The sequence below is a fragment of the Rhinopithecus bieti genome, unplaced genomic scaffold (assembly GCF_001698545.2).
Source record: "Rhinopithecus bieti isolate Rb0 unplaced genomic scaffold, ASM169854v2 scaffold_35856, whole genome shotgun sequence".
NCBI lineage: Eukaryota > Metazoa > Chordata > Mammalia > Primates > Cercopithecidae > Rhinopithecus > Rhinopithecus bieti.
This window is the reverse complement of record NW_016815820.1, coordinates 2,693,130-2,703,133: the sequence shown is the minus strand read 5'-3', so window position 1 is coordinate 2,703,133 and position 10,004 is coordinate 2,693,130. Positions and strand designations below refer to the sequence as shown.

The 10,004-nt window shown below is 44.2% G+C and overlaps 1 pseudogene; it reads right to left on the bottom strand.

Moving 5' to 3' along the window:
* Window positions 1-8,982: 8,982 nt before the first annotated feature.
* LOC108516425 (60S ribosomal protein L9 pseudogene) lies at window positions 8,983-9,561 on the bottom strand (annotated as a pseudogene).
* Between the last annotated feature and the right edge of the window lie 443 nt (window positions 9,562-10,004).

Here is a 10,004-nt window from a genome sequence, read left to right as displayed (position 1 = left end):
ACTTTGGGAGGCCGAGGCGGGTGGATCACGAGGTCAGGAGATCGAGACCATCCTGGCTAACACGGTGAAACCCCGTCTCTATTAAAAATACAAAAAAAAACTAGCCAGGCGTGGTGGCAGGAGCCTGTAGTCCCAGCTACTCAGGAGGCTGAGGCGGGAGAATGGCGTGAACCCGGGAGGCGGAGCTTGCAGTGAGCCGAGATCGCGCCACTGCACTCCAGGCTGGGTGACACAGCGAGACTCCGTCTCCAAAAAAAAAAAAAAAAAAATTACGTATCATACATGCAGTGAGTGGGTTTTTTCCACTCTCCAGCATCATTGCAGGACGTGCCTTGCCTTGCACATTATGGCTGTAAATACGGAGTTGCCTATAGTCTCTTTTAGGACACCATGTTGTTTCTCACCTCTCTGCTTCTGCTTATGCCTGATATGCCCTGTATTAATTTCCTAGGGTTGAAGTAACAAAGTGCAGGACTTAAAAACAGCAGAAATTTATCCGCTCACAGTTCTGGAAGCTAAAAGTCTGAAATCATGCCCCTTCCAGAACTTCCAGGGGAGGATCCTTCCTTGCTTCTTTCAGTTCCTGGTAGGCCCAGGCATTCCTTGACTTGTATAGCACAACACCAAACTCATGTGGTCATCTTCATGTGGCCATCGTCTCTGAGTCTGTGTGTCTCTCTGTCTTCACATGGCATTATCCCTGAGTGTCTGTCTCTGTGTCTAAATTTTCTTCTTCTTAAAAGGACACCCAGCCAGGCATGATGGCTCACATCTGTAATCCCAGCACTTTGGGAGGCTGAGGCAAGAGGATTGAGGCCAAGAGTTCAAGACCAGCCTGGGAAGCATAGTAAGTCCCCGTTCTCCACAAAAAATACAAAAATTTGCTGGGCGTTAGTAATGTACCTCTAGTCCCAACTACTCGGGAGACAGACAGAAGGATCTCTTGAGCCCTGGAGATGGAGGCTGCAGTGAGCTATGATTACACCACTGCACTCCAGCCTGGGTGGCAGAGCAAGACTCTGTCTCAAAATAAAAAGAAAAAACAAAAAAGGACACCAGTTGTATTGGATTCTAGCCCACTCTACTCCAGTATGCTAAGGTTCCTTGCAGCCTCAACATCCCGGGCTCAAGCAATCTTCCCACCTCAGCTTTCCAAGTAGCTGAGACCACAGATGTGTGTCACCACGCCTTGCTAATTTTGTTTATTTTTTTGTGGAGACGGGTCTCACCATGTTGCTGAAGCTGGTCTCGAACTCCTGGACTCAAGCAATCTTCCTGTCTCGGTCTCCGAAAGTGCTGGGATTACAGGCATAAGCCACCACATTTTCAATGACCCTATTTCTAAATAAAGTCACATTCCGAGGTACTGGGATTTAGGACTTCAACATGTCTTTTGCTGGAGGGTGACACAGTTTAACCCATAGCATACCCTTTTCCATTTTCTCACCTGATCAACCTCTCTTGAACCTTCACAGGCCAGCTGAGCCACCATCTCTTCGAGGAAGTTTTCCCTGAAGCCCTCAGATAGGCCTGTGTTCTTCCATGGCGGCCACATCAGCACGTAGCACATTTAATTGGAAGTCTCCACATATGGGTTGGTTTTCCTTACTTAAAACATCCTTATCATCCCTTGGGGATAAAGACTGTATCTTTTCCATCTTTAATATGCCCAGCACTTGTCTCTTATATTAATTAGTTCAAGACTAAGTGGGTTGGAGGCTCAAAAATACAGTAGCTTGCCAGGCATGGTGGCTCATGCCTGTAATCCCAGCACTTTGAGAGGCCAAGGCAGAAGGGTCACTTGAGCCCAGGAGTTCAAGATCAGTCTGTGCAATAGAGCCAGACCTCATCTTTACAAAAAAATACAGTGACTTAAGGAGGAATAGAAGCTCATTTCCCTCCCTCATAGCAGTCCTGAGTTGAGCAGTGCAGTTTGGTAAGGATCTTGCCCCACCTGGCCATCTGAGGACCCTAGTTTCTTCCAGATTGTTGCGCTGCAAATATAAGGACTCTGTCCTCATCTGCTTGACAGAAGCTGGATAACAGGCACATCTGTCTTCCAGGTTGGAGGAAGAGGGAAAAGACTGTGAGAAAATACATGCCTGGTGCCTAAAAGTTCAGACCCAAAGCGGCCCTCATAACTTCTGCTCATATTCTCTTGCTGAGAGCTTAGCCACATGGCTACACTTAGTTGAAAGGAAGGCTAGAAATGTGTCATCAATTGAACAGCAATGACTGTATTACAACTCTGTTATAGTTCCATAATTCCTTATCTCCAAGTTCTGAAATCTCAAAAGCTGTGAAAATTGAAAGGTTTTGTGTGTGTGTGTGTGTGTGTTGTTGTTGTTGTTGTTGTTGTTGTTGTTGTTGTTGAGACAGGGTCTTTCTCTGTCATACAGGCTGGAGTGCAGTGGCATGATCACGGCTCACTGCAGCCCCAACCTACCAAGCTCAAGGGTTTTCCCACCTCAGACTCCCAAGCAACTAGGGCTACAGGTGTGTGCTATTGTGCCCAGCTAATTTTCTTACTTTTGTAGAGACCAGGGTCTTGTTATGTTGCCCAGCCTGGACTTGAACTCCCAGGCTCAAGCGATCGTCCTGCCTTGGCCTCCCAAAGTGTTAGAATTACAGGCATGAGGCCAGCCAAAAGTTTTTTCTTAAGTTTGGCACAGACTCAAGTGGTGGCAAAATCTGACTTGAAATGACGTGAGGAATTTATAGAGACATCTATAAAGACTATTTATAGTCTTTATAGTCTTTATTTCATTCTCTTAGAATGAATATCAATGTATTTTATTGCAGAAGTGCCAACATATTTGCTTAAGCTCTCCCCAGACCCCACTGGGGGATTGAATAATATGCAGTGTGTGCAGCATATTATCTCTCTTAAAACCAAACACTTTTAAATTTCAGTGCTCCTCTTAGACCCACGCAAGAGGACCCCACACTTTGGAGGGCCTTACTTTGCCCTTCTTCTAGATAGCCCTTGCTAATTAGGTAGGCCTGTGAAGCAAAATGAAGGGCCTCTAACCACCTGAGCACCCCCCAACCATATCCCAGGTACCTGAGACACTGGAGTTTGCTGCCCAAGTGGTCCACAGCCTGTGCAGATATCTTTAATAGGTCAACCTTCTGGATGGGTGCAGGGTGGGAGTTACCGCTGTCATATGCACTCTTAAGCCCAAGACATAACCAAAGAGCAGCTGTTTGCACCAGGTATGGATAGAGGCTGGTTGTGCAAACTAAAATGTCCATACACGTGCCCATGAAACCACTCAAGGTAAGGATAGAATCGAGTGTACAAAGAGAAAGGGGATAGAGTAGTTATCCAAAATTGTAAATTTGACCCTGGCCATACCTATCAAAGTAGGACAGAACACAGTTCTTATTTATTTATTTGTTTGTTTATTTTTCGAATAGAGATGGGGTCTCACTATGGTGCCCAGGCTGTTCTTGAACTCCTGGGCTCAAGTCATCATCCCGTCTCAGCCTCTCAAAGTGCTCAGATTATAGGCATGAGCCACCACACGCAGCTCAGAAGACAGTTCTTATTTAGTAGCTTATTAACTTGATTTACATATTGTAAATATATTAGGCATGGATGTGTGGGCCTCCAGGCCTGCGTGTTCAAGTGAGTCTGTACATCAACCCCAGATATTTTATTTTATTTTATTTTATTTTTGAGATGGAGTCTCTTTCTGCCGCCCAGGCTGGATTGCAATGGCGCGATCTCGGCTCACTGCAACCTCCGCCTCCCGGGTTCAAGCGATTCTCCTGCCTCAGCCTCCTGGGTAGCTGGAATTACAGGTGCCCATCAACATACCTGGCTAATTTTTGTATTTTTAGTAGAGACGGGGTTTCACCATGTTGGTGAGGCTGGTCTGAGTCAAACTCCTGACCTCAGGGGATCCACCCACCTTGGCCTCCCAAAGTGCTGGGATTACAGGCATGAGCCACCATGCCTGGCTGAGCCCTAGAGATTTTAGAGAGGGACTGTGTACTCGTGCTATGGGAGAACAGGAGAATGGACCCTACAGCTTGGTTCCTGGCACTGAGTAGGTACTTGATAAAGGACTGCTGAACTGAAATAGGAACAAGACCTAGCTCACAGGCTTACTGGAATGATCACAGATAGTGTATGTGAAAGCCTGACGTGAATTATGAAAGGGTCCCTGAATGTGGAGGAGGAGGAGGAGGATGGATGGAGTGGAGAAGTTCAGGGAGACCCGAGAGTAGATGTAGAGTCGATGACTGAACAACAGAAGATGCCAAATGGTATTTGACAAACTACTGAGGAATGTTAGCAGTTGCATTCGTTATGAATCTTGTTGAAACACCAGAAACCAACTTAAGATAGCTTAAACAAGTTGGGGGCAGAGGGGAGGATGAAGAGAAGTGGGTTAAAGGGTACAAACATACGGTTAGACAGAAGGCATAAATTCAATGTTTGATAACAGAATATAGTGACTACTATTAACAAAAATGTATGTTATTGGGGGGATGGACACCCTAAAAACCCTGACTTGTTTGTTATGTATTATATACATGTAATAAAATGTCACATGTACCCCATGGATTGTACGAAAAACAAGATAGCTTAGCCAGGCGTGATGGCTCACGCCCGTAATTCTAACACTGTGGGAAGCTGAGGCGGGCAGATGGCTTGAGCCCAGTTCAAGAACAGCCTGGGCAACATGGAGAAATCTCATCTCTACAAACACAAAAGAATTAGCCGGACATGATGGTGTGCACATGTAGTTTCAGCTTGGGAGGCTGAGGTGGGAGGATCACTTCAGCACAGGAGGTCAAGACTGCGGTTAGCTATGATTGCACCACTGCACTCCAGCCTGGGTGACAGAGTGAGACCCTGTCTCAAAAATATATATACACAGCCCCAGCCTGTAGTCCCAGCTCCTGGGGGAAGCTGAGCCCAGGAATTCGAGGCTGCAGTGAGCCGTGTGTGTGTGTGTATATATATATATATATACATACATGCATGTGTATAATTATATATGTGTATATATGCACACACACATACATATGTGTATATATACACACACATACATATATGTATATATGTACACACACACACACATATATATATAGCTAGAAGAAAAAGAGGGGGAACTGATGAAAACAAAATAGAATGCATTCAATCCAGACCTCCTCTCACAGAACAAGTTGTAATCTACTTCTTATTTCTGCTTCTTTTTTCTTCAGGTCTGATGCATTTTTCTTTATCTGCAGACCAGCTCCTCACACCCCCAAATCTCAATGGAAAAATTCGACATTCCGTATTCAGCCACTCAAAGAGGGGTTTTCCCCCACTCTTTGTCTCTATAATACATTTTATAGGAAGGAATTCTGTCCCAGTTAATTCAAACTGGGACCAGAGGAACAGAGTCCCACTGCTCAAAATGGTTGTCACCCGTGGGTAAGGGGAGCAGTCAGAGAGTCATCATGACTGCGGTGGCAGTCCCACTCCAATCCACCTTGTGGCTTCCCAGCCTGCAACACACTTCCTCCCAGACATACAAAAGGTGCCTCTGCCTGAGTCTTCCTGGAAGGGAGTTTGGCGCCCCCCAACATTGGGAGGGGAGCTTACAACACAGGACTCTTTCCACAGATAATCTCCTCACAGAGCTCCACTCAGGACCACATATATTCTCGAGGTAAGGGAAGAGGTTCACATGTCGTATAACAGTTTTTTGTTTGTTTGTTTTGAAGGAGGGTCTCGCTCTGTCACCCAACCTAGAGTGCAGTGGCGCGATCATGACTCACTGCAGCCTCGAATTCGAGTTCAGCCTCCCCAGTAGCTGGGACTACAGGTGCTTGCCACCACGCCCAGCTGATTTTTTAATTTTTAATTTTTTGGTTTTTATGTTATTTATTTATTTATTTTGTAGAGACAAAGTCTCTTGATGTTGACTAGGCTGGTTTTGAACTCCTGGGCTCAAGCAATCCTCCTGCCTTGGCCTCCCAAAGTGTTGGGATTACAGGCATGAGCCACTGTACCCGGCCCATATAACAGATTCTTAAGGTTACTTCTTTTGAAAGTTTGCATATAGTGACTTCACACATCACATTGTTTTACAACAACTAAGGTATATTAACGCTTAACGGAAATTTCCATTTTATTATTTATTTATATTTTATTTATTTATTTATTTTTTGAGACAGAGTCTTGCTCTGTTGCCCAGGCTGCAGTGCAGTGGTGTAATCTTGGCCCACTGCAACCTCCACCTCCTGGGGTCAAGCGATTCTCCTGCCTCCGCCTCCCAAGTAGCTGGGATTACAGGTGCCTGCCACCATGCCTGGCTAATTTTCATATTTTTAGTAGAGACAGCGTTTCACAATGTTGGCCATGCTGGTCTCGAAATCCTGACCTCAGGTGATGCACCCGCCTTGGCCTCTCAAAGTGCTGAGATTACAGGTATGAGCCATCGCACTCAGCCTATTTATTTTCTGAGACAAAGTCTTGCTCTGTCACTCAGGCTGAAGTACAATGGCATGATCTTGGCTCATTGTAACCTCAGCCTCCCAGGTTCAAGCAATTTTCGTGCTTCAGCAACCCGAGTAGCTGAGACTACAGGCGTGCACCACCATGCTTGGCTAATTTTTGTATTTTTTAGTAGAGACCAGGGTTTCACCATGTTGGCCAGGCTGGCCTTAAACTCCTGACCTCAGGTGATCCACCGCCTCGGCCTCCCACAGTGCTGGGATTACAGGCATGAACCACCATGCTTGGCTGGAAATTTCCATTTTAATATTTTGTTTGCAGGTAGCTTGAATAATGCTGGGTAGTGGGATGGTACACAGAGCAGAATGTATTCTTCTACATGTGCATATATTTGATTGCATATATAATACACATTATTACATATTAGGCAGAGTTCTGAGTTGCAACTCTAACCAGGTTAAAGGAATTAAGGATAGACTCTATTTTCTGACATAACTGAAATGTTCAGGGAGCTTCAGGTGCTATTGAATTCAAGGGTTCAACAACCTCATTAGCTTGCCCTTAATGGTTCTGTGTCCTTTCCTCTCTCCTTCTCATCCTCCTTCCCTCCCTTCGTTTCTCAGCTCTGCTTTCCTTTGGCTTCACATAACTCCAGGCTAATGTTATCCTTTTGTCCCAATCTTAGATAAAAAGGCCATCTTTCCTTTCAGGCAATGGAATATGATTGGCTAGGCCTAGGTCACTTGCCCACCTCTACACCCTTATGTTTTTGGAGTGGGGTAGGAGGAGGAGAAATAAAGAATTCTACTTTATGTGTCTGTGTATGTATCATTTCTATGAGAAAAAGTTTAGCAGAAAACTTTAATGTTAAATAAATAATGGCATATTCACACCAAAAATATATACATAGCCGTTAAAAGAGCAGGGTTTCTACATACTGCATAGAAAGGTATCCTCAGTATGTTATTAAAGACAATTTGCAGAACAGAAGGTATAATATCATATGGTGTTTTAAGAAAAGATTGTTTTGTTTGAAACAGGGTCTTGCTCTATCACCCAGGCTGAGGTGCAGTGGCTTGATCTCAGCTCACTAAGCCTCAAACCCCTGGGCTCAAGCAATCCTCCCACCTCAGCCTCCTGAGTAGCTGGGACCACAGCTCTGCACCACCACGCCCAGCTAATTTTTGTATTTTTTGTAGAGACAGGGTTTTGCCATGTTGCCAGACTGGTCTCAAACTCCTGGCCTCAAGCGATTCACCCACTTCAGTCTCCCAAAGTGCTGGGATTGCAGGTGTGAGCCACCATGCCCAACCTAAGAAAAGATTTTAAGCACGGTTGCAAATTCAGAGAAAATGTCTGTACAGGTATACAATAAATTATTAATAATGATAGCCTCTGAAAAGTAAAAGGAGGCCTAGAAGAACAGGAGTTCCAGGTTACTTTAGTCTCCTGCACTATTTGGGCTTCTTTTTTATTTCTTAAACATTTTACTATGAAAAAATTTCAACATACAGAAAAGTTGAAAAGTTTACAGAAAACATCTGATATCCACCTTCTACATTGTTCCTTTGACAATTTGTAATACTTGCTTTGTCACATGTTTATTCATCCCACTACTCAGCATGCGTATCGTTAACTGCTTCCCTGGTTTGTCTTTTAATTAAACATTTCATTTTGAGATAATTGTAGGTTCACATGCAATTGTAAAAAGATATCCCATGTACAGAGATCCAGAGTGCCTATAGCCATTCTCCCAAAGGTAACATATTGCAAAACTCCAAGAAGACTGAGTTCTGTATTGATGTGATTGAAGTCCCTCCACAGGGTTCCTCTGGGGCCCTTCACAGTAACTGTGCGTCCCTTCAGAGTAATGTTAACATTTTCTGGAATGTCAACAGTCTGATTGCTGAGAATGGTCTTCATTCTCGCAGTAGACGCAGCTAATAGCACAATATCACAACCAGTATACTTACACTGATATGTCAAGATATAGAACAGTTTCATCACCACAAGGATCTCTCAGGTTTCCATTTTATAGTTACCCCCGTTTCCTCCATTTCCTTACTGCTCCTGCTCCCTGCTCTTTTTGTTTCTTTCCTTCCTTCCTTCCTTCTTTCCTTCCTTCCTGCTTTCCTTCCTTCCTTCATTCCTTCCTTTCTTCCCTCCCTCCCTCTCTTCCTTCCTTCCCTCCCTCCCTCCCTCCCTCTCTCTCTCTCTCTCTCTCTTTCTCTCTTTCTCTCTTTCTTTTTTTGACAGGATATCATTCTGTCACCCAGGCTGGCGATCACGAGGTGCCATCATGGCTAACTGCAGCCTTGACCTCCTGGGTTCAGGCGATCCTTCTGCCTCAGCCTCCTGTATAGTTGGGATCACAGGCTCATGCCGCCATGCCTGGCTAATTTTTAAAAATTATTATTATTATTTTTTCCAAATCTGTTGGTCTTTTATTGTATTATTTAAATATCACAAATAGGTAGGAATCATCCAGCATCCTGTTTCTGTAGCTGGACAACTCTGAGATCTTATTCATCAGCTTGCTGAACAGTTCCCTTTTCAGAGACATAGATACCATTCAAAAATTTCCTGATATCCTTGTTTTTAACTGTTGTGGCTTGCTGAATCAAAGCTGCCGAATTTGAAACAAGCTCAATGTCATTTCCTTCAAGGATGAATTCATCTTTCTGGGCTTGAGATACTGAACGAGCAACACGTAGTCTCATCTGAACCTTGTGGATGTATTTTTCACCCAATAAATTTTGGATTTCAACAAGAGACCCATTCTCCTAGATAACAACGTTGATGGGGAAGTGAGCATACACAGACCTCATCTTGTAACTGAGGCCCAGTGTAACACCCTTGATCATGTTCTGTACATGACTACAAATAGTCTGAACAGCAGCCAGTTCCTTTCTGTTACCCTACCGTTCTGTCAACTCGGAGCCTCTTTTTTTTTCTTTCCAAGAAGACCGAGTTCTATACTGATGTGACTGAAGTCCCTCCACAGGGTTCCTCTGGGGCCCTTCACAATAACTGCGTCCCTTCAGAGTAATGTCAACATTTTTTGGAATGTCAACAGTCTGATTGCTGAGAATGGTCTTCATTCTCGCAGTAGACTTGGCTAAAAATTATTTTTAGAGTTGGGTCTCCCTATATTGCCCAGGCTAATCTCAAACTCCTGGGCTCAAGCAGTCCTCACACCTTGGCCTACCCAGGTGCTGGGATTACAGGTGTGAGCCACTGTGCCAGGCCTTCTGCTCCCCACTTAACCCCTGGCAACTACTAATCTGTTCTCCATTTCTACAATTTTTTTTTCCAAGAGTGTTATATATATAATGGAATCAAGCAGTATGTAACCTTTTGGGATTGACTTTCTTCACTCAGCATAATGCTCAGGAGATTCATCCAGTTTGTTGCATGGGTCAACAGTTCATTCTTTTTTATTGCTACATAGTATTCCATGGTATGGATGTACTACAGTTTCTTTAACCATTCAGCCATTGATGGACATTCGAGTTGTTTCCAGTTTTTGGCCACTAAGAATAGA